The sequence below is a fragment of the Lampris incognitus genome, chromosome 4, assembly GCF_029633865.1.
Source record: "Lampris incognitus isolate fLamInc1 chromosome 4, fLamInc1.hap2, whole genome shotgun sequence".
Classification (NCBI taxonomy): domain Eukaryota; kingdom Metazoa; phylum Chordata; class Actinopteri; order Lampriformes; family Lampridae; genus Lampris; species Lampris incognitus.
In genome coordinates, this window is record NC_079214.1 from 10,861,338 (window position 1) to 10,885,224 (window position 23,887).

At 46.5% G+C, this 23,887-nt stretch overlaps 1 protein-coding gene and 1 long non-coding RNA gene across 3 annotated transcripts in view; one reads left to right on the forward strand and one right to left on the reverse strand.

The window, feature by feature from the left end:
* The window catches only part of ankrd11 (ankyrin repeat domain 11), a 101,373-nt gene that overhangs the window by 38,630 nt on the left and 38,856 nt on the right, over nt 1-23,887 (reverse strand). The window lies entirely within an intron of this gene.
* On the forward strand, nt 15,645-16,707 carry LOC130111271 (uncharacterized). Its single transcript, XR_008810157.1, has 3 exons — nt 15,645-15,773; nt 15,870-15,932; nt 16,635-16,707. It is a non-coding gene; the product is annotated as an uncharacterized LOC130111271 (long non-coding RNA).

Here is a 23,887-nt window from a genome sequence, read left to right on the forward strand (position 1 = left end):
TGACAGTGAGGAGTTTCACCAGGGGAGAGAGGATCACGCTATCCCCACCCGCCTCCGAACAGGCGCCCCGACTGACCAGAGGAGGCGCCAGTGCAGCGACCAGGAAACATACCCACATCCGGCTTCCCACCCGCAGACACGGCCAATTCTGTCTGTAGGGACGCCCGACCAAGCCGGAGGCAACACGGGGATTCGAACAAGCGATCCCCGTGCTGGTAAGCAACGAAATAGACCGCTATGCTACCCGGAGGTCCAGGTACATTCAGTCATACATTAACAATCATTATCTGTTAAGGAATTTGAAGTTGCTGGGAAATGATAGACAATAAAGCTGCCACCAGTTTTATCTTCGCACAAGTTTTTATTTTTGTGTCAAGAAAGTTTACCATTTGTCTCACGGCCGCCTTGCTCTGTTACTGCAGAAGAATGACAGTGACATGGGGATTTGAACCGGCGATCCCCGTGTTGGTAGGCAGCGGAATAGACCGCCACGCCACCCGGACGCCCTACTAACGATTTTCACTCTCACACCTGTGCAAGCACAAAAACAACACCCAACGTTATATCGTGGAATTGTGTGAGTCATCGACTGGTGCATCAAATCCCAGAATCCCCCCTCTCCTGCTGTTATAGAAGTAGCGTACCTCCTTTAAGGAATAGGGCCGTGCGTAATATGTGTTTAGCAATTGTGTGGTTGTGAGAGAGTGAGCGAGCGGCAGGGAAGTGACGTGAATGCAGAGCAGAGGACAAGGTTCGCCGGAAGTTGTCAGCCTGGCAGTAAATGTACAGTATAGGCGACAATGTGTCAGTTACAGGGTTTCCTCCACCACTACAAGGCGGAGGCGCACACCCCGGCCGTGCTGGCCCCCACATAAGCCGAATGAATGTGAACTCAATGTGGAGAGCATCAAAACCAAATGACTCTCCCAGATCTAGTGGTAGTAGTTGGTCCCGGTGGACTTCTTCAGCAAGTTTTGTCTTTTAAGATTTTTAGGTGTCGTTTGTCTTTGTGCTCTAGCTTTTCCAGCTGAAATGAGGTAAAATTGCGTATATTTTTTATTGGAAAACACTTAAAAATTTTCTTGGGGGAGGACCCCAAATGCCCCACCAAATATGTGCACCTAAGTCTTCCACGAACCTAGGTAAAACCGCTGAAATTTTAAGCTATTCCAACACACATGACTATGGGCCGGCGTTGCATGCTCGTGGACACACACACACATGCGCACATACACACAGCAACACAACAGCACCACTGCTGAAAACAATTCTAAGGGAGACAGGTATGTGGCTCTTCAATCTAAAAATTCATCCATTCCATTATCCAAGCCGCTTATCCCAGTCGGGGTCGCGGGATGCTGGAGCCTATGCCAGCAGTCACTGGGCAGCAGGCGGGGAGACAAGGGGCCATAAAATAAATAAATAGGGCGTCCGGGTATCGTAGCGGTCTATTCCATTACCAATCAATACCGGGATTGCTGGTTCGAATTCCCGTGTTACCTCCGGCTTGGTCGGGCGTCCCTACAGACAAAACTGGCCACGTCTGCGGGTGGGAAGCTGAATGTGGGTATGTGTCCTGGTCGCTGCACTAGCGCTTCCTCTGGTCAGTCAGGGCACCTGTTCGGGGGGGTGGGCCGGGGGGAATAGCGTGATCCTCCCACGTGCTACGTCCCCCTGGTTAAACTCCTCACTGTCAGGTGAAAAGAAGCGGCTGGTGACTCCACATGTATCGGAGGAAGCATGGGGTAGTCTGCAGCCCTCCCTGGATCGGTAGAGGGGGCGAAGAAGCGACCAGGACAGCTCAGAAAAATAGGGTAATTGGCCAAGTACAACTGGGAGAAAGGGGGGGGGGATCCAATAAATCAATCAATCAATCAATAAAAAATAAAATAAAACAAACAGGCCATAAAACAGGGTCTAAAAATTCAATCTTTGCTAAATGTCCCTCTCATTGCTCATAAGAACTCCCCCCCCCAAAAAAACAGCCAAGTCATAAACTAACTGATTTGAATTCGGCTGTGATGAAACTCAGTGAATGGTTGTCAGGCTTAGGCTGAACTACTGACAACAAGAGGTTAAGCTGCTCACAAAAATGAAGCCATGGCATCACGCTAACATAGTGCTCCTGACACCGGCACTCGTGCCTATACATCACAGAAGACAGGAAGGCCGGGAGAGAGCCGTAGCTGTGAAGAGCGCCGTGTGAATGACGTCAGCCTATCTAGACTTGGACACAGAGAAGCAGATTGCAGAAAGGAATGGAGCAGAGAGGGGTGAGCCAGAGAAGCAATCTCTCTCTACTGGAGGACAGGCGCTCGCCAACACAGCTCTTCAACATCCACCTTTTGGAGAGAGAGGCACACACACGCCACCCATTCCTTATTAGCCCCTCTCTCCATCCTCCTGTAGCATCCCTGCTATCCTCTGTGCCACTCCCTCTGCGGTCAGACAGAGGCCAACAACTCAGCAAATTGCAGCATGATGCAAGCACACACACACACACACACACACAAACACACACACACACACACACACACACACACACACGTACATGGCTGAACGCATACACATACAAAGACACGCAAAGAGTTCCTGGGTTAAGATTTTTGTACTGGTCACCTGTGAATTATACACCATCACCTCTGAAATATACCTCAGCCCTCTGGGAGGTGATAAAAATGGCGAGGTATTTCATTTAACTTGAGCTTGGTGTCGGTCTTCCAACATTAGAAAGCAGTTATATCCGTATATTCAGTTATAGCCATATATTCTGTGAAACAGTGACCCAAACACAGGGTAAGTACTGAACTGAGAACTGGCTGAACGGGTCCATCAGAGAGCAAACACACCCAAATGTACAGAACTGATGGACGTGACATTGAGGGGTATTCTAAAAAGGCCCCCCGCTGCTGTTGCAGAGCCAGGGAAACATTTGTATGCTCCGCCCCCCCCTCCCCCCAGCCGCCGCTGCCACACCTAACTTATGCCTGTCATAGTACAGATACACACCCCTTGCATTTTCCACTCCAACAGCTGAACAACACAGCAGCTGCGTACAGGGCAGGGCATGCTTTTCTTGTGTGTCTGTGTACATCTTTCTGCGGGTGCATGCCTATTGCCCAACCAGATGCTTAAAAAAAAAACAAAAAAAAAAAAACAGCACAGCAGTCCCTAGCAGTCAGCAAGTTCACACCACAGTGGTGGTTAATGGTTATGGACTACCAATGATGAAACAAGTGTGTCATAAGACCCATCGAACTTCGCTGGAGGTCATCCATGTAACCCTAATTACAGCCAATGGGCCGTGCCGTGATTTCCAAGCAGCTCCAGAGACGGAGGACCCGTGTTTTCCACGTGCCAGGTTTTGTGTGAGTCAGTCTAGCAGTGCTTGGGACAGTCTATTTTCATGCAACGCAAGTAATTGTGGTGCATGGGGGGGGGGGCTAGCTAGCCTGTTTGGTGTGCAAATAAAGCCAGCCAGGCCCTGCTGCTCTAGGTGGCAGAGTTGAAGATGCTGAGCTTTTCACTGGGAGCGATGAAGAAGGACAGGATTAGGAACGAGTATATTAGAGGGACAGCTCAGGTTGGACGGTTTGGAGACAAAGCAAGAGAGGCAAGACTGAGATGGTTTGGACATGTGTGGAGGAGAGATGCTGGGTATATTGGGAGAAGGATGCTGAATATGGAGCTGCCAGGGAAGAGGAAAAGAGGAAGGCCAAAGAGGAGGTTTATGGATGTGGTGACGGAGGACATGCAGGTGGCTGGTGTGACAGAGGAAGATGCAGAGGACAGAAAGAGATGGAAACGGATGATCCGCTGTGGCGCCCCCTAACGGGAAGAGCCGAAAGTAGTAGTAGAAGTAGTAGTAGGCCCTGCTGCTCTATCTAGGCAACCAGAGCCTGGCTCGGCTACTCAGTCCCTGACCTGAGCCCATTCACTTCAAGCCTGTGTAGAGAAAGTTAGACACTGACATGTGAAACACACACACACACACACACACACACACACACACACACACACACACACACACACACACACACACACACACACACACACACAAGATGCATGAAGCTGAAATGGACACAGAGCTGGTGTCTACTAAAATGACCAAATGTCACCTTTCAAAAACTGCTGTGTATCTTCTGTGGGTGGTGCAGCAGGCGTTTTGTCTACATCTTAAGACAAATCTTAAAATCCAGAAAGTTCCAGCACAAATGATAGAATGAGCCGCAAACAAAACGCGAGGACAAGTTGAACTGACAAAATGCATTCGAAACAGACAGGCTGCTTCATGGGAGCAGTCCTATTACCCACAAGGCCCTGCGGAGCGCCAGAAGGGAGAGAGCAAGCAAGGGAGGAGTGAGATGTGAGGAGGAATCCAATCACTCGCGCCGATTTTCTATTCAGAGCACGCTTACTCTCCCCCCACACGTCTCCGTTCCCTCCAATAACAGCTCAGTGAAGGCTGCCTGCAAGCCTAGTAAATCATGCTGCCTTTATGTACACACACATATCTGTATATATACTAGATATGGACACACACACACACACACACACACACACACACACACACACACACACACACACACACACACACACACACACACACACACACACACACACACACGTGTGTATTGTGATTGCAGGAGAGGCCAGAGAAAATCTACTGCTTTTTAACTTCCTCCTCTATCCTTCGGCTTCATCAGTGCTATGACTCATTCTTATCTCTTTCCTCTCTCTCTCTCCTCTTTCCTCTCTCACCACCCCCTTCCTCTTCTGCTTCATTCCCAACATCTCTCTCTACCTTTGTCACATTGCCACAATAACATACACGTTTATATATATATATACACACACACACACACACACACACACGCACACAAACTCAAGCCTGTTGCCTAGCAACTCAGGGATGAGACAGATGCAGGCCTATCAGAGAAGCTGGAGAAAAAGCGAGTGAGAGGGAGACAGAGAGACACCAGTAGTAGAAGAGTGCCTCTGTATATAAACCTACAGCAATGAGGATTCAATCTGCTTTTGCCCTTTACGCTTCTGAAACAACACACAACGCTCCTTATTTAGAGCCATCTATTAAATCCTGCAACAGAGCCACTACTCAGGGCTGCAGTTAAGTGTAGATAATTGTACGATACTGGCTTATTAGCAGTGAAATGAGAGATGAGATGAGATGAGATGAGATGAAATGAAGCTTTATTAATCCCTGGGGGGGTATTCAGTTGTTGCAGCAGCATAAAAACATGTTAAAACCAGGATTACAGATATAAATGAAATCAACAACGTCCAGATAACTATGTACAACAGAAATGAAATATATAAATATGAGCACCAGCTACAAGAAATTATATATATATATATATATATATATATATATATATATATATATATATAATACAATTATCGAGGACATAGCCACATCTGTAAATTTAAGCACAGATGTAAATATAGCCTGAGGAGTGAAGTGTGTACATCAGAAAAGAAATGGATAAATATAAGCAAATCTGCTGCGGTGACCCCTGGGAGGGAGGGAAGGAAGGAAGGAAGGAAGGAAGGAAGCAGAAGAAGAAGGAGGAGAAGAGGAGGAGAAGGAGAAGAATAGGAGGAAGAAGAAGTTTACAATAAAATAAAAACGGGGCAAATGATAGAATACAGGGCAAAAAAATAAAAGGTGCAGTCCAGAGAGTAAAAACGGAGTGAAACAGAGTAAATGTCCATGTGCCTTGAATGTTCATATGCAGATGATCGGTGCGAGCAAAGGTGTAATGGCATCCCTGTTTGATAAGTGTCGGTAATAATAAATACAATTTCATATGACGAAACATTTGATTTCTTTCAAGGTTTCATTTTAAGGTGTCCATCAACATCAGTGTAAGTAACTCTCACTGCAACGGCCATCAAATGAACCCTTATTAGAACTTCATCCATGCTAGTTCACACCTTGTATGAGCACACCAGAAGAAGAACATAACCACGCAACTTTCAGCACAGGCCGAGGCCGCTCCAAACCGCTCTGATTCTCCAGTCAGGCACAAGCCGTTCATATTTTCCCATCAGCCAACTGCCTGGTTGTCAGGATAGACTGTTGGGAGTGGCTGGGTGTTTGTTAGACCCGTCTCGAGCCTTACTGATTAGGATCGAACAAGGCCGAGCAGAAACTGTAGCTGGCTAGGAGTTTATCTTGAAGCTGTCGCCCCGCGCTGCTGTGTACACACGCACGCATGTGGAACTGAGTACGCCTGCATGAGTGACGGCGTGATAGCGCACCATTTATCTGCTGCGGCAGCTAGCTGGGTAGCTACCTCCAGCTTCTCTCTCAGGCTAAACCAACAACACAGGGCAGCCTGTTTGGGGATGAAAAAACAGTGCGGTGGATTTAAATCTTTTCCTTCCTCCTCGGACCACTAAGTCACCCACCCCCCCACCCCGTGTCCTACTGCAATTGTTTGGTCAGTCTTGGTTTTTATGCACTGGCTTTCATGTGCTTTGCCCCCCCCCCTTTTCTCCCCAGTTGTATCCGGCCAATCACCCCACTCTTCCGAAATGTCCCGATCTCTGCTCCACCCCCTCTGTCGAGCCGGGGAGGGCTGCGGGCTACCGCATGCCTCCTCCGATACGCGTGGAGTTGCCAGCCGCTTCTTTTCACCTGACAGTGAGGAGTTTCGCCAGGAGGACGTAGCGTGCTGGAGGATCACGCTGTTCCCCCCAGTTCCCCCTCCCCCCTGAACAGGCGCCCTGACCGACCAGGAGGCACTAGTGCAGCGACCGTGGCAAATACCCACATCCGGCTTCCCACCTGCAGCCAAGGCCAATTGTGTCTGTAGGGATGCCCGACCACGCCGGAGGTAACACGGGGATTTGAACCGGCGATCGCCGTGTTGGTAGGCAACGGAATAGACCGCCACGCCACCCCGACGCCATGCTTTGCTTTTTACGAGCTCCTAAGTTGAAGGGCTTTAGGATTTGTTCTGAGAAGTTATAAATAAAACGTGTTAAGTTTAACATTACAAAGCTTCAGACACAAATAAACAATGATGTGTCTGCCCACGGCTTACTGAAAGCTGGGCTAGATTCTTACATCCAGAGGACCTCGCTTGGTAGGGCTTCACGCTGACATCAAACTGGGTGACGGGTCGACGGGAGACCCACACGCTCATGGGCGAGCGAGTCCTACAAACTCAAAACAATCCGCCTGTGTAACGGAGAAACTGGCTGGCTACAATGGGAGACCCCTTTCAGGATGAGAAACTGTGAGCTCCCTCCCTAACGCTACTCCACAGAATACACCCACGCCTACACACACAAAAACAAGGGACAAAAAGCTAGCTCAGTACTGACATTACAGGGTGAGGCCACACGGACTGCAAGAAACGGTGCTTCATTTTGCTCTGGGGTTGGACCACTTTCTCCTCAGTTCATCAGACAGTGTCCACTTTTCTTCCCCTGGCATATGTGCACCTTACATGCTTGGCTTGGTATTATAGACGCACACTTGTCCACCGAAAACATACAAGTACGAATCAGGGTCGGCAACACCACAAAACCAGCTAAGCAGAGGCAAAATTACACACAGACACACACATGCACGATCAAGTCCTGCAGGCTGGTATTCTGTGCAGAGATACTATATCTGACATTGTCCCCTAAATCCACAATAAAAGCAGAGTGTTGGATTTGGGTTATTTTCTATCGGTGTGGAGACTGATGTGAGCCCTGCAAAACTCCAAGTTAGACAAAACTTTGAAACTGTAGAAGATTATATATGAACAACTGCTGAAGGATAGGAAATGTCATAGCCACCTGATCATGCTTTAAAAGTACCAACTGCTATCTTCCCACAATTTACTACCAAAGCAGCAGATACTTTGCCAGCCAACTCACCAAAAGTCCAGGTCTTCCGCAACAGTTCACAAGACTGTTAGTTTTGACAGGCTCCAAAATGTGGCTGTACATTGTAAAACTCATTTTTGTAAGTTTTGTTTTTTGTAACTGAAGTCCTTCATAATTTAATTTACAATTTCATTTAAATTTCTAATTGAATTTACTTTGCCTCTGGTTACGATGTTTATATTAAGTTAGTTAAAACATTTATATCAGAACCTTTATATTTCCATAAATGAATGAAGTCCATCCTAATTTTCACTGAGCACAACTATGGCTATCTGGACTCCATGAGGTCCATAACAGGAAAAGTGAAAAGCATGAGGATGCGAAAATGACTGCTAACAATCTATACATCCAGTAAGTGCTGGTGGTCTAGCTAGTCTTTACAAGATTCAACAGATTTGTATTTGTCACATATACATACAAGTACGTATAATGAAATCAAAGTCAGAAATACTTTGTTTATCCCCGAGAGGAAATGGTAGTGTATCAAACTCCCAGGCAGTGCACAATGCAAGTACAAGAAATTATAAAAAGCTAAGCCATAAGCAAAATATACCAGATAAAAATATACGAAAATAAGCCCGGATATACAAAAAATATACAGGATATGCATAAAAAGTAAACAGTATTTGTATACTTATACGCATATCGTAATTTGGAGTTTATTGTTCATTGTTCAAGGCTCTGAGCTTTTCAGGAGAAACTCTTCCTCGGTCTCTCAGTGCGTGATTTGTGGCAGCGCAGGTGGCTTGCCTGATCACACCCGCACAAACAATTAATTGCTGGAGTGATGGGGGTCCTTTACAATCCTCCTAGCTCTGCTTGTGCACCTCCTGTTGTGTAGGCTCTGCAAGGAGGGGAACACAGTATCTATAGTGCACTCAACTGATTGCACAATCCTGCAGGGCCATCCTGCCCTGAGAGGAGCTGTTCCCATACCAGCCGGTTAAGCTCCGTCAAGATGTTCTGCACTGCAGCAGAGAATAAGGATAGCAGGACTTTCTGTTGGACCTTACATTTCCTAAGCTGTCTGAGGTGATACAGGCGCTGTCTTGCTTTTGCTGTCACAGTGTCAATATGTGTAGCCCATGTTAAGTCCTGGGTAATGCGCACGCTGAAGTACTTAAAGCTGCTCACCGTTTCTCCACTGGAGTTCCGCCGATTTCCAATGGGGTTTAAGACCTCTGACACTTCCTGGCATATTCCAAGATCAACTCTTTAGTTTTCCCGACATTCAGGAAGAGGTGTTTGGTCCGGCACCACTGTGACAAGCCTGCCGCCTACTCATCGTTCGACATCCGGCCCACCACAACTGTGTCGTCAGCGAACTTTGTGATGTTACTGGAGCTGTGTGTGGTACGCAGTTGTCTGTGTGTGTGTGTATACAAGGAATACAGCAGAGGGCTCAACACGCATCCCTGGGGGGCCCCAGTGCTGAGGGTGAGAGGATTGAATGTGTGTCTGCCTACCCTGACCACCTGAGGTCTGGTGGTAAGAAAATCTAGGATCCAGGTGCACACAGATTTGTTTAGACCCAGGTTAGTCAATTTACTGGCCAGCCTGGAAGGGATAATAGAGTTAAACGCTGAACTGAAGTCTATAAACAGCAATCTAACATGTTGTAGACGTGGGAGAGTGTGGTGTGCAGTACTTGGGGGATGGCGTCATCCCTGGATCGGTTTGGGCAATAAGCAAATTGCAGGGGATCTAAGGTGCTTGGTAGTGAGGAGCAGATGTAATTTTTTACAAACCTCTCAAAGCACCTCATGGCTACTGAGGTGAGGGCAACTGAGCGGTAGTCATTCAGGCAGGCAGGGGAAGTCATCTTTGGCACAGGGAAAACAATGGAGAATTTGAAGCATGTGGGGGACCACTGACTGGGCCAGAGAGGGGTTGAGATGGTTGTGAACACAGAGCCAGGATGTCAGTGCAGGACTTGAGAACCCTGCTTCCTCATCGCATCTGAGGCCCTGGCATTGTTGTTGTACGGATGGATCGCTTCCAGCCATGACGAGGTAACAAATTTCTGGTCGTAAATTCTGTAAGGTCTAAGCCAATATCCAAAAGAGTGCTGCGGCTTTAAGATATCACTGCCATTGTAAGGGGAGTAAAAAGGTTAAATAAAACTACAAAAATTCCAATAATTAGCCACCGTCTATCCAGAGCTGACGCGGCAGCGTCTGGACTCAGGCGCACCATGTTCTATTTGACGTCTGACATCAACTATAACCGCTTCAGTGCAATTCATTCTGACAAGAGAAAATGACTTTCTGTGGCAAGAGAGCCTGTTCCACATTGCCTAAATGTACATAGTGTGCATTGCACAAGAGTTTCTCACCAGCATTTTCCAATGGACTGGCATCTATATCCGAAAAAAAAAAGAAGTCATTTTAGCATAGTGACATTCTGTTGGCAATGCTGGACTATTTGAACCCAAACACCCTCAGTTAGTGTAGTCTCTAGGTGGCCCTGGGTCTTTGTCCGGCCTGCTAGCAGAGAACAGCTACAGTGTAGCTGCATCAAATCAAATCAATTTTATTTGTATAGCCCAATATCACAAATTACAAATTTGCCTCAGTGGGCTTAACAGCAGCACAACATCCTGTCCTTAGACCCTCTCATCGGATAAGGAACAACTCCCTAAAAAAAACCTGTTGCCCCTGCCTCTGTGCTGGATTTCTTCTGCGTTGCATTCTGGCTCATAAAGTAAGGCGGAATGGAATGCTAGACCTGGCCACAATATTATAAAACACAAAATCATCCATAATGTTGACACTCGGAGATCATCGTAGTGTTTCGAAATGCTTCGGGTACGATAGCCATGTGACATTACTACAGTAAACAGGGAAGTTGCCCCTTCGCTCCCAGGGGGAAGAGATTAGAAAAAAAGGGAAAAAAAACATCTAAGCCAGTCTACCTTATAGTTAGGTCTTCCTTCATCCACTTGTATCAGTGGATGACAGAGGTGAGCCAGTTTGCTATAGCAGGCTACGGTGAAACAGACAATATTGACAAGTATTGTGTATATTATTGAGATGCCCCCCAACAATTAACACATAGAAAAAAGGTTGGAAAATCTACGAGAATTCCTTTAATAAGTGTGTCTTCGGATTTGGCATCTAATGCACAGGCCAGTTAAAAGTATGACTTCAGCACTTTGGATTGAGTGCACACAGGGTCCAAATCGAACTTTTTGCCTTACATGCCAAGGTGGCTGGTAGATGACAACATTTACTGGCCAGATTTTTTACCAGTCCAAAAAAAAAAAACGCTTTTTACTACTGCAATTTGCTATTATTACTATTAAGCATGTAATCTTGGTCTAATACGCAATTCTCAATATTATAGTAGTGTGCGGTAACAATAGTAGTAACACTATTCAGAAATATTCAACTGTTTCAACACTTAAGTGTAACACGTTTGAATTAATAAATTCACTGGTATTCGCCTTTAAGGGCAAGAAAAATCATTTATTTAAGAGTTTGACAACATAACCACTATAGAGAAATTGATAAGTAAAGATAAGTAACAAGTCACATATTAATATGTATTTATTCTGTAGTAGCATGTCAAGTCTCTGCCAGACAGTTCGCACTAAAAGCGATTTTCTTCCTTCTCATCTCTCGCTAATCTCCATATAGCTGGGTTTGTTTCAACTGCCCGGACAACAAATACTTCAAATACCTTAACAAAAAAAAAAAAAATCGTGTGGTTTGATGACTGATGCAATGACCTATTACGCACGACAAATGCCATACAGCAGATCTAGCAGACTGACGTGACAGCAAACCAGCAGCTTTCTCCAGCATGTGCAGAAAATTCACTTTTTCTACTGGCCAGAATGGTGGGTGGTCTCCATAATTTATACACCAAAGACTAAATGTACCCACATTTGGTGACTGGCAAGTGCTAATTTTGGTCCCTGGGTGCACTAATCTACATTTTTGATTCAAAATAATGTGTTGAGGGAAATTAAATAATTCTGTCTTGAAGTAGAAAATATATAACAAATTAGCAAGGCTAAGATTTCCGGGTAGGGTTAACCACATGCCTCTTCTGTCCATATGGAGGAGAACATCTCACCAAACACACATTTTTGAAACCATTTCCCATCTGTCAGTGGAAGACTATGAGGGAATAAATACCCACAGATGAGCCACAAGCTAGATAAAAATGGGACAGTGGTATATATGTATGTACATTTCCAGTCATATCTGATATTTCCTGCTGTATAGCTGACAGCTCTATTGCTCTATTGACTGTTGAGTTTATATTTCTTTAAAAAAAAATTTTTTTTTTAATTTAGATTTCCCCCCCCTTTTCTCCCCAATTGTATCCAGCCAATTACCCCACTCTTCTGAACCGTCACAATCTCTGCTCCAACCCCTCTGCCCATCCGGAGAGGGCTGCAGACTACCACATGCCTCCTCCGATACATGTGGAGTCGCCAGCCACTTCTTTTCACCTGACAGTGAGGAGTTTCACCAGAGGGACGTAGCGTGTGGGAGGATCACGCTACTCCCCAATTCCCCCTCCCCCCCAAACAGGCGCCCCGACCGACCAGAGGAGGCGCTAGTGCAGCGACCAGGACACACAACCACCACATCCGGCTTCCCACCCGCAGACATGGCCAATTGTGTCTGTAGTGTAACCTCCGACCAAGCCGGAGGTAACACAGGGATTCGAAACTGCTGATCCCCATGTTGGTAGGCAACGGAATAGATCGCCACACCACCCGGATGCCCCCGTTGAGCTCATCTTTTAGCCTGCTGAAACCTTGCCTTCCTTACAAGTCCCAATAAAAATGGGAGATTGATCAATATCCCAGCCAGCTCCACTATGTCCATGCACCATCATGTAAAAACAAGTCAGCTCTGCTGGTGACGAGTATCAGCCTGTACTATTCTGATATTCCACCTGTTTACTTTTAAATTACTAGAAGTAAACGCACACACACACACACACACACACACACACACACACACACACACACACACACACACACACACACACACACACACACAAACCCCTGAAGAACATGGACTGGGTTGCCCCTCGCCATTATTTGGAGGGTGCACAATGTGTAATGTAAGTGTCAGATCTAGATCATTATGCTTGTGGAATAGAGGGACAGAGAAGATGGATGACTGAACCAGTGTGTGTGCAAGCTCTGAAGATGATGAATGAGTGCATGAAAGTGTGCATCTATATGTGTGTACAGTAAGAAAAGAGTGTGTATGAGAGAGAGCAAGAAAGATGTGTGGCACTGTGACTGGAACTGCAATAATTAAGGATTATTGGAGGAGGTAAAAATAAACTTGGAGCAGAGGGAGAGAGGCGTGTTGGGTAATGAAGGGAGCGAGAGATAGGCAAGGGAGGAGAGGCAGAGAGGGTGGATATGACCTTTACAGAGACGAACACCAAAACTATGTCTCTCGCACTGCGTTTACGCAAATACGCACACATTCACGCGGAGACCTGACGACGACTCGTCCAACCAGCGACTCGCTTCTGCAGCTGGTTCCGAGTGTCGAGATGGAGAAGCTGAGGACGAGCCGAGGACGAGCTCCGTGACTACAATGTGCAAGAGACAGTCACGGCGGTGCTGCCATATGCAAGAGCTGTGGCTTGTTGACCAAAAGAAATACCACACAAACACCGTCATGTCGATATTGTGATGATATTTTGAGAGAAAACAGAAATGTCGAATACCTCCGAGAAAAATCTTCCAACTGACATTTCGGCCAGTGGCACAGAAATCTGCACACATGCAGACTACTAAGTAAGAATTTGCAGGTAAGGGAACAGGCCAAAGGCTCAAACCATTAAGCTAATGTGTACGTAGTGTCTGACAACATTTTAAGATATAAATCTTTGTTGTGCTAACTGTTAGCAGTAAAGGCTGCTCGATAAGCTCTGAAAGAATGCAGGTAGTTTGATAAAATGTAAAGCTGATCAAGGTTTTGTACTCACCAATTCCTTATACAACAACAATTTCACTGATATCATATGAACAAGGGGGCTTTTTATGCTCCAATGATGGATGTAATCATTTCCACAGTGTTTTGACTGCTTCCTTTTGGTACTGGTTGTAACATGTCTGGATCAGACAGGCTTTGTGTGACTAGCAGGGGGCTAAAATGCTCGACACACCTCCCTGCACCCCTCACGACAACATCAAAAACACCACAGTCAATGCCAGGTGAGGCCGTCGCCAGACAGCCCTCCGTGTTATCGGAACCGCTGGTTTTGCATGGGCCAACAGTTAGCTTAAGCACAATTTATGCTCCAAATGTCGGCTAGTCTGCTAGCCGACATAAGAAAATGTGTCGTGTACACGACAGCCCTGGGAGACACAAAAAGTGACTCTCATGATGTCAAAATTGTCGAGAGACATCTGTCTGCTAGCCCACATTTGGAGTATAAATTGGGCCTTAGCCTGCCCCGCTCGCCCAGCTGATCCAGCGCCAGCTCCCCCAGCCATCAAACGAAGACAAAATTTCGATGCAGATGTGGACAAAGACACTGCATGGACGGTACTGGGTGAGGCCACTGCAAACGCGAATTCACGCAGTCATCTTCCCACACCGGAAGCGGAGTCAGACCATCGTTCCTCTTAACACCAGAGTCTACCTGATAGTCCCGATGTATTACGACATATAAAAACCATGCTGGTCACTCCAGTGGGCGATTTTCCACACATTACTACACATGGCATGTTCGTTTCACAGTGTAAGGACAATTAGACCCAAATCTATCTCACACGCTACCACTTGATCACGTGCAAACTTGTGAGACTGACAGTCTTCACTTATGTCAGTAGTGTGGCGCTACCCTGCCCAGACATACTAACTTAGAGACTCTCTCTGCACCTTATTCTCCATGAGGTTTGGGCACTTCACAGCTGCATGAGTACTAGGCACGGAAACAAAAGTTGTCACTGGTGGGGGGGGGGGGTGTTAATAAAGCCTGGGACTATTGCCAAAAAAAAAATCTTAAAGAAAATTAGTGGTAGGATGAATTGATATTTCAGTTTTAAATTTGGTTGTCACGCCATTTTTTTTTGGCAATGGCAAACCTCCAAAGAAGTTTCCTACTGAGGTGCTCGTCCAAACAGCCAGGGGGACAGTAAACTTTAGGTCTACTCTCACCTTCGGAGACTTGGTGTCACAAGGACGTGCCATAATGACACTGATACTATTGGTAATCAGGTCTCTCCACAGAACGGTATGTCCGCACACCCCGCTTGCTGTCATTACACAAGGACCACAGGGTCACAGAGGCAGTTGGCTTGAAACAAATAGAGCAGAAAGGGTACAGAGGAAACTGACAAACGCGGCCGGAAGAGGACAGACAGAAACACAGGCAAGTAACGTAATCCATGCACTGACAGAGGAACACACACACACAGCTACAATAACAGCCATTCCAAATGGAGCCTCACTGGCTGGGATGGTAGACTCAGGAATTCTCTCTCTCTCCCCCCCCTCCCCCCCTCTCCCTCTCTCTCTCTCTCCCCCACACACACAAACTGCATAGCGTAGTGGGGGACCAAACAGAATGTTAATGCTGTCCTGGTGCAGCAAGGCATAGGGAGGCAAGATCCCAGATGAATTATAAATCACTGGGCAGGGCTGGATGGAGGGAGGGAAGAGAGGATGAAGGGGCAAAAAGACCTGCTACTGCAGAGCACAGCCAGCTGAAGACTGGGGCGGTGCCTGCTTGAAGAGGGGGCAGGGAACTGATGCCCGAGCAAGGGAGTGGTACAGGGATGCGGCTGGTTTTCAAATGGGCTCGTGAGCCCTTTCATTGGGCCTGCACTTGTGCACACCTGAGTGGATACCACTTGGAACTCAGAGCACTGGGCTAAGGTAAACGGTACCATTTTATCAAGCTTGAAAACTACTCTCTAAGGCAGCAACTAACAACTATTTTGATAATTGATTAATCTGTCGGTGATTTCTTAGAGTAATCGATGAATCGGCGGGACGGTGGCGCAGTGGTTAGCGCGGTCGCCTCACAGCAAGAAGGTAAGGAGTTCGAACCCCAGCGCTGTCCAACCTTGGGGGTCAACCCAGGTCCTTTCTGTGTGGAGTTTGCATGTTCTCCCCGTATCTGTGGTGGGTTTCCTCCGGGTGCTCCGGTTTCCCCAACCATCAAAAAGACATGCATGTTAGGGTTAATACTCCTGTCTGGGCCCCTGACTGAGGCATGGCAACACGAACTGGAGTTGGTCCCTGGGCGCTGCACGGTGGCTGCCCACTGCTCCTAGCCACACAGCTAGGATGGGTTAAATGCAGAGGGAGAATTTCCCCGCGGGGATCAATAAAGTAGTTAAAGTGAAGTAAAAAAGATTTTTTTTTAAATACAATTTTTTTTCAATCATTTTATTCAACCCCCCCCCCAAAAAAAACAATGTTATTCCAAATTGACAATATTAACAAATAACAGACCTAAATGTATGCTATACAACATGTGCAAAAGATATATGCTGGTTTTTTAAATAAAGTGCACAAAAACAGTATTTTCTATCTTGCTTGAATGTACCTGAGCTGTTAAAATAGTAAATTATAAACAATAAAAGAAAAATGTAAATCACAAACAGTGTTAACAGGCTTTGCCACATCAAGCAGCTTTAACAACAGTAACACTGCAGTAACACTTTCTCACACACATTCACAAAACTCTTATCTCACACGCTCTTTCTCTTCTGTCTCTCTCTCTCACTACAGGAACTTCGCATTGCACTGGCACAATGTTAGCACGCTCCTGGCTAAGGCTAGCTTTCTTCTTGGAAACTTGACATGGACCATTCAAGCTGGATCGCGAGCAAACGCCGGCTATTAGATAAATGACAAGAACTACCTGCTGCGAGACGAACGAGTCCTCACTTCAAAATGCAACACATGACATTAGGGCTGTGCGATATGACCAAAATCTCATATCACGATACAGGTCATTCATATTACGATAACGGGCGACACAGTGGCGCAGTGGTTAGCGCGGTCGCCTCACAGCAAGAAGGTCCTGGGTTCGAGCCCCGGGGTTGTCCATCCATGGGGGTCATCCCAGGTCGTCCTCTGTGTGGAGTTTGCCTGTTCTCCCTGTGTCTGCGTGGGTTTCCTCCGGGTGCTCCGGTTTCCTCCCACAGTCCAAAGACATGTAGGTTAGGTGAAACTGCCGTACTAAATTGCCCCTAGGTGTGAATGTGTGTCGGCCCTGTGATGGCCTAGTGGCCTGTCCAGGGTGTATCCCCCGCCTGCCGCCCAATGACTGCTGGGATAGGCTCCAGCATCCCCGCGACCCTGAGAGCAGGATAAGCGGTTAGGATGATGGATGAATCGATATAGCAAATTTTTCTGTAAATTCAATGAATAGTTTATATAAAATGACCACATGGAAAGGCCCATTTCTTATTACATTTCGAATTATATACTCAACAAATACAAGGTATGTACTCAAATTTGATTATTTTTCTCCTTTTATTTAGAACCTTTGCGCAAATTTTCAATTAAACATGTAACGTCCTCTTGCAAGGTCTGAGTCTGGGGTTTGTTTCGAGCACTCGACTGTGCTTTTGCGGCTCTCATCTGCAGACTCTCTCTGTACTGTTTGACATGATTCTTGTGTAGGTGGTAATGGGCTAGTGGTGTTTTGAGTCTGCTGTGGGGACCGGCGTGCGGCATATTTTGCAAAGTACGGTTTTCTGGTCCGTGTCAGACTTTTCATACCCAAACCACATCCATACGATAAAAGCAGCCCCTCTTTTAGGTACAAGCTCCTCGTTTTGTCCTGGCTGGTCGGAGTCCTTCTGTTCGGAATTACCCCGTTCTGCGTTCACTGTCCTCCATGTTTGTTTGTACTGCCTTCATGCAAATTTCCTGCCTGCGTTCGTGCTGTGCAAAGAGCGGAAAGGGTCGGCCAAATGACGAAAAACATTGCCATAAAGAATGTGATTTATGACATAATGAAATAAACGATAGAGCTTAATATGAAACAATAGACGTTTTCCATCGTCACACAATATATATCATCATATTGCACAGCTCTACATGCCATGGGTTTAAACTCCTTTAGTTGATTAAGATTTTTGTAGTAACTTACCCTGCTGTTAAATTCCCTTCATCCATGGCTCCAATATGTTTTCATTTCAGGTGTTCTCTCATTACCATGGCGCTCCCGTTCCATGCAAGATCGGTTTTACACAGCTAACACACTTTTAACTCCAATTTAATGTGAAGCGCTCCCCTACTCTAGATGATTTTGGTCGCAGTTTTCTCTGCCATGTTTCAAACTTTTTTTTTTCTTTTTCTTGAAGTGATGTTGCCAGCTCTGCGACACAGCATGCACCCGCATAGACCCAACGAATCAATAATGAAATTCGTTGCCAACTATTTTTATAATCGGATTTTATCAATTTCATCGATTCGTTGTTGCAGCGCTACTTGTCTCCTTGTGCCCCTGCCACTTAAAGCTGACTGGACAGACATCCTACTCTAGTACAGGCTCTCTATGATGTCTGCCAAGCCAGGAGAAAAAATAAGGAAAAAAAAATCAAAAATGTTTTTCAGCCTCCCAAGTACTATACTGTGTTATTATCCTCAGTTTCACCATTCTGTCAGAAATCCACCACTTGCTGAAAGGTTTATGTTGAGAAGCTTGCATGCATTCACAAATATGCACACAGAAAAGTATTTGTGCCACAAAACTATCAGTCTTCCATATTTAGGGTAGCCTAAAGCAAGCCCATATTCCAAGCATTTGTGAGAACACGCACGCACACACGCGCGCACGCGCGCGCGCGCGCGCACACACACACACACACACACACACACACACACACACACAGAGGAAGTCGATGGCCAGCCACACTCACTCACAATGGAACAATCAATGCACTCATCAGACAAGGTAAAAAGGCTCCAATTAGTGGTTCGAGCAACTGCTGTTCAGAACACCTGAAATGACAATCAACATGGCAACTGATCATCCATGGCCCCCAGCCAACCTCTACTCTGCCTCCGAGGCCTTCATCTCCATTAGCCATTGTTTGTATTGAGTACGTATGCCAGAACAATGCAGTAATAGAGACAAAACCCCCCTGATCTCCAACAAAGAGTGTTAATACCTGATCTTTGAAGGAGACTGGCTAACAATGCAAATTTAGGAAGATAACTAGGTATTACACAGGAGAGCTAATACCAGAATCTACTGCTGACCAACAAATCGTATTTTCATTGCGTTGTCTGGCTGCAAGAGTGTTGTGGCAGTGGTTGAAGTTGATTCCAATTGTGCAAAATTGTACCTGCCGTAGCCCGTGCAGAAGTCACAATATTGTAACACGCATGGATAAGAAGACACGTTGGCCGCGGCAGTTCCTGTGGTTGCGTTGTCCCCCGAATTCGCTACATTGGTGTCAGAAGTGGGCTGGAACGACCGTAAGGCCATCGGAAGCGCATGCGCCCTGAGGCGTGAAGGAGCCGATATGCTTAAGCGCGGGAACGCGCTTCCCGAAGGAGGGGGGTAGTGTAACGTGCATGGATAAGAAGACACGCTGGCTCGCGGGTCTGACCCTTTAGTCTAGCGGTTAGCGATGCCTCCTGCGGTGCGGGCGATACGGGTTCGCGTCCCGGCCGCTCCTGTGGTTGCGTTGTCCCCCGAATTCGCTACAAGACATTCGAGTTTACCAACAACTAAAAATTGTACCACTGCACCAAATCACATACATTCAACGTGGACTTGAGCTACATCTTAAAACTTGCACCTAACACTAAGTAGGAGCAACGTCTGCCGTAAAAAAACAACAACAACCACAATATGGCGGAGGACGTGGTATGCGTAGGCAGCGAGGCGTTATTATGAAACCCACCGCTTTTCTGGGCAAGACACGCCCCGTGTAGCATTCAAGCACTAGGATTGGCCAGGCGTCCAAGCGCTCCGACGCAAAGCGTGCTTGTTTTTTTGTGATTGAATACACTTTTCCACACGTTTTGTGTGCCTTTATTAACAAGTAGTGGTGATCGCCATCAGCCAACTACTTAATACAGAAAAAATTACTCCCTTTCAGGAACTGTTGCTGCATAATATTATATCAGTATCGTAGTAACTTTAACGCCTCTGCTACCCGACCTCTAATAAAGAATAGGCTAAAGGCATTCTGGTGTCCTCTCTGATTAAAGTGTTATTCATTTGTGACCCCCACACCTGGCCAATCCTAGTGCTTGAATGCTACACGGGGCTTGTCTTGCCCAGAAAAGCGGTGGGTTTCATAATAACGCGGCAGGCAGTTCTACGCGACAGACTGAACCTGTACGCAGACACGGATTTATATTCGCGTTTCACAGGTTTCGGCGCACAGAAATTCCGTGAATAACGGACCTCCTTTCCGTCAACTTAAAGCGTGACACGGACAGGGATGGACATAAATAAATACGCGCGAGAAACGAATATGTTAATGATCTTTGGTCCCGCCAAACGACAGAGCCCTACCTCAGCCTCAAATGTGCGCTCCTTGGATCAACTTTGAACCGGAAACGCAACGTCTACAGACAGACAACCTGCCTGGACAACGGTAGAGGCTAGTCCCCATTGATGCAGAGAACGGTCAACTGAGCATGCGCAAGTACTCGTTGCCTCCGTTGTTTGGGTAGGTTAAGGTTAGGGTTAGGGCGGGGTTAGGGTTTAAAGTTAGCTAATCAGACGCAGAGTAGGCGTGGGTCTTCCTAGAATGCTAGCGCCTGGATGCTACGCGGGGCGTGTGGAGGCGTGGTAGAGGCATTTCGCGCATGCTCAGTTGACCGTTCTCTACTCCATTTCCGTTCTCTGCATCGATGGGAACTAGCCTCTACCCCCGGACAACACACCGGAGAAAACATCGTGTGAACTACGTAACATGCACACGTCAATATGTGTCTATTTATCGCAAGCCATGTCGTCATCGCAATATTGAACAACGTTATCGCACACTGCGGATTTTCCTCGTATTGCGCATGCCCAGTAGAAACGAGAACTCACTGCACTGGGCAATGTATGGCAAGCTAATGTTATCTTAGACAGCAACTACACGCTGGGCAATGTTTGATATAGCGACACTAACCTAAACAGCTAGCAGCACTTGACAAGTGCATCACTCAACAACTGATTTCAGCTTAGACAGCTAGCAGAAATATACATTATATGAGCAGTTAATAAGGCAGCTAGTGGCATTAGGCAGTAAATGTGGTAAACACAAGCCAGTACTGATTTCAGTAGAGGTACTGTGTAGAGGATAGGGCAAAAGATGTTTGATAGCAAAGCTCATTGCTAGAACTTCCTCTTTACTGCAAAACCAAACCAACCAAAGCCTTCCCTCTTCACAACTCATACAAATTGTATCTTTTTGGGGGGGGGGTCTTCAATAAAACCTATCTGACGGACCATTTTACCATCAGTGTCTGATCTCCATGCCAAGCACACTCATTGTGCAATACATTACTTCGTCATGTTGGACAGTGGTTTTCAAATATTGTATTTCCTGGATGCACACCACTATTTGCCTCCGGAGCACCGTCTCCACCAGTGGAATAGGTTGGACAGCCATTAACATCCATCAACTATCCTACAGACTAAAGGCTGAGTGCCATAGCTTCCTCCCATCACTCTTCAGTTTTATGTTAGGGAATAAAGGCTTACACATTTTTCGGATATTTAGCATAAGCCAAACATAACACAGTGTTTAAGGTTTAATTTGCTATGGGTGCTTCTGCTTTCAATATCTTGAAAGATGAGCAGTGAAGGAAGTGCTTTTTGGGCAGTGTTAAAGGACTCCAAATTCATGATGAATCCAAACCACTTCCTCAAAATCTTACATTTTAAAGAACGTGGATTATCGGTTACTCTCACTGGTTTTACTGTTTATCTTAGCCTTTTAACAGAAGGAGATGAAGTAATGTCTATGACAGCTAAGCTTTTAACCCCTGACCTGGACCAAAACAAAAGAATTAAAAAAAAAACCTGACTGTCTGGTCACCCCATTGGACATGGCCAAGGTCTTATCACAACAGCAATCGATGTGTGGGGGGAAAACACTTAGCACACTGAAAAAGCCAGTTTGCCTGTCTTCTTGAATAAGTGTCTGTTTATCTGCTAGTGCATGTTTGGATGTGAGCAAGTCTGTGTGTGTGTGTGTGTGTGTGTGTGTGTGTGTGTGTGTGTGTGTGTGTGTGTGTGTGTGTGTGTGTGTGTGTGTGTGTGTGTGTGTGTGTGTGTGTGTGTATTAGTGTTGCACCTCTGCCCAGAATGGAAACTGCAGTAATTGAAAGACGCTCTGCCTTGAGGGGATTGCTCTTCCGCTGTTCACAAGGTATCACTACTTAGAATCTAAGCCAGCACACAAACAACCCACACACACGCACGCACGCACACACACACACACACCTCCAGACAACAGCCATCACCATATGTATGCAATTTACTCAATTAAGCTTTTACCCACAACCCAGTGCAGCCCTACCACAGAGCAACGCTTGGTCCCTTTCATCCAAAAGAACCAGAGAAAGGAAGGGTACGCTGCCGTTTCAGGGAAATGAGAGTTAAGTTCACTATCAAAAGAAAAAACAAAAAGGATATACTTCTTGGATTATTCCCATGCTTCCGTGGCCACTTTTCATTTAGGGCAGGAATCCATTACAGGTCACTCACAGATTACGTGAGCAGTCAGCGTCCTCTGGGGAGCTGGATTTCTGCTCTGTTGTTCTCATGATGCGAACAAACCTACAAAAACAGTCGGTGAACATTGATGTCCAATGAAGGCCTGAGAAAAACAACTCGAGAGCATGCAACCTGACAGGAGGCAGTGGAAAATGAGAGATTGCAGGACGGAGACAAGATACTTGAAGACAGCAGTATACAAGGAGAAACTTAAGGATGGCAAACTGCGTTGGCCCCGCTGCCAAGCGTCTCTGGAAGTGTTGTGATCTGCCCGGCCGTCCCATAATGAAGTCTGATACAGCCCAGCACATAACAGTCACAGAATTCAGCTCCCCCTTAAGCGGCCAAACAAACTCATGATCTCCCTCGACCCCATCTCTGAGCGGTCCCCGCCCCCGTATGCGAAGGCTGGAATTTCCTGTTGATGGCCCAGTGCAAAAGTCCGCTCTCTCATGGAAAACTCACTGGGGCCTTAATTCGGCTACACGAGAGAGACAGACGGGGAGAGAGAGAGCGAGAGAGAGAGAAGGACAAATGTGTGTCCTGGTGGAGTGTTCTGGCAAACTGAGTCTGCCCTGCTGGCACGCTTTTCCAATTACCCATGCTAGAGACACGGACCACTGCTGGAATTACACACTGCCGAAACTCTCTCTCTCTCTCTCTCTCTCTCTCTCTCTCTCTCTCTCTCTCTCTCTCTCTCTCTCTCTCTCTCTCTCACCAGTGGAAAACACATATTTGTAGTGGTGGAGAGGATAGGAACAGTCAATGGGTTTGTAGCATAAGTGTCCATTTGAGCAGTAAAGCGAGAGAGTAGCAGTGATGATGACGAGAAGAAGCCATACATTTGTGAAAAAAGGAAATAAAAGGGTAAGCTAGATCTTGTGCCTAAGAGATTATCCCCGTCTGTGCCTGGACAATTTTTAAACCAGGCTGATGTGGGGTGGCTGAGGAGAAGGGGGTCATTTAGCAGGGCTGGGCTTGGTCCTGGTCTTTCCAGTAGACAAGAGGGGGCAGGAGGTCCACCCTAGCAGGGCAGCTCAGTGGACAAGGGGTGCATTGAAACTGGGGAGAAGGGAAAGATGATACCAGCATGAGAATGTTGCAGCCCCAAAGCCCCGGCCTACTCAGGTTTCCTCCACAAAGCTTCCATTCTGTACCACTGGACACCCAACCTACCCCTTGTCTGAAGCGCAGATGCAACCCCCCTCCCCCACACCACACACACACACACACACACACACACACAGTTTCTTGAGGCCCTTGCAACTGCTGGCCTGACTGGCTGGATACGCTAACC